We start from the raw sequence: 1,238 nt of genomic DNA on the forward strand, positions 1-1,238 counted from the left end.
AATCCAGTTTCTCGGATTATTGCTTAGCATACAGATTGAATAAGTATGGTGAAAGAATACAATCCTGGCACACATATTTCCTGCTTTTAATCCATTCAGTATCCTCTTGTTCTGTTTGAGTTATACAACCCTGATAAACACCTTTCTTAATTTTAAACCATTCAGTGTTCCCTTGTTCGGTTCCAACAGCCGTGTCTTTGTCTATGTACAGGTTCCTCATGAACACAATGAAGTGTTCCAGAATAATCTCCAAAATGTTGTTCATAACTTGTTACGATCCTCTCAGCTGACAGCCTTTGCATTGTCAATAAAGCACAGTACACATCTTCCTGGTACTCTCTGCTTTAAGTTAAGATCTATTTGATATCAGCAACGATATCCCTGGTTCCTCATTCTAGTGTGAATCTGGCTTGAACCTTTGGCAGTTCCCTGTCAATGTATTGTTGCAGCTGTTTTTGAATTATCTTTAGCAAAATTTTACTTGCATGTGATATTAATGATAATGTCTGATGATTTCCGCATTCCATTGGGTTACCTCTCTATGGACCTTTTCCAATCAGTTGGCCAGGTAGCTGTCTTCCAAATTTCTCAGCATAGATAAGTAAGTACCTCCTGTGCTTCCTCCATATGTTGAAAGATTTCTATTTGTAGTCCATCAATTCCTTGAACTTTGTAATTTGCCAGTGACTTCAGTGCACCTTGAACTTCTTCCATCATTTCTATTGGCTCTTGACCAAATGTTATCTCTTGAAATGGTTGAACATTATCCATTTCTTTTTGGTGCAGTGACTTTGTGTATTCCTTCCATCTTTTTTTTAATGCGTTCTACATCAGTCACTACTTTGCCCATGTTGTTGTTGTTAAGTGCTGTCGAGTCGGTGCCGACTCACAGCGACACTTTATAGGGTTTCTGAGTAAGTGATTGGTGAGTTTGACCTGTCAACCTTGTAGTTCAAACAGACTTTTCAGTCCAGTGCATTACCCTGCAGTGTTACTCCAGGCTTCAATTTATAAGTCGAAGCTTGAAGTTTTTCCTCAGTTTTTAAATTTGAGAAATGCTGAGCGTGTTCTTCCCTTATGGTTTTCCATCTCCAGATTTTTGCACATTTCCTTATCCTGATTCTGTTTTCTCGAGCTGTCCTTTGAAATTTTCTGTTCATCTTTTTTACCTCCTTGTTTCTTCCATTTGCTTTAGTGTCTCTATGCTGGAGAGCAACTATTAGAGTCTGTTCTGAAAT

The 1,238-nt window shown here is 38.4% G+C and overlaps 1 protein-coding gene across 1 annotated transcript in view; it reads left to right on the top strand.

Annotated features, from left to right (window-relative positions):
- The window catches only part of ATRNL1 (attractin-like 1), an 827,041-nt gene that overhangs the window by 40,784 nt on the left and 785,019 nt on the right, over positions 1 to 1,238 (top strand). The gene's annotated exons all lie outside the window — the stretch shown is intronic.

This window comes from Chrysochloris asiatica, unplaced genomic scaffold (genome assembly GCF_000296735.1).
Source record: "Chrysochloris asiatica unplaced genomic scaffold, ChrAsi1.0 scaffold00003, whole genome shotgun sequence".
Lineage (NCBI taxonomy): Eukaryota > Metazoa > Chordata > Mammalia > Afrosoricida > Chrysochloridae > Chrysochloris > Chrysochloris asiatica.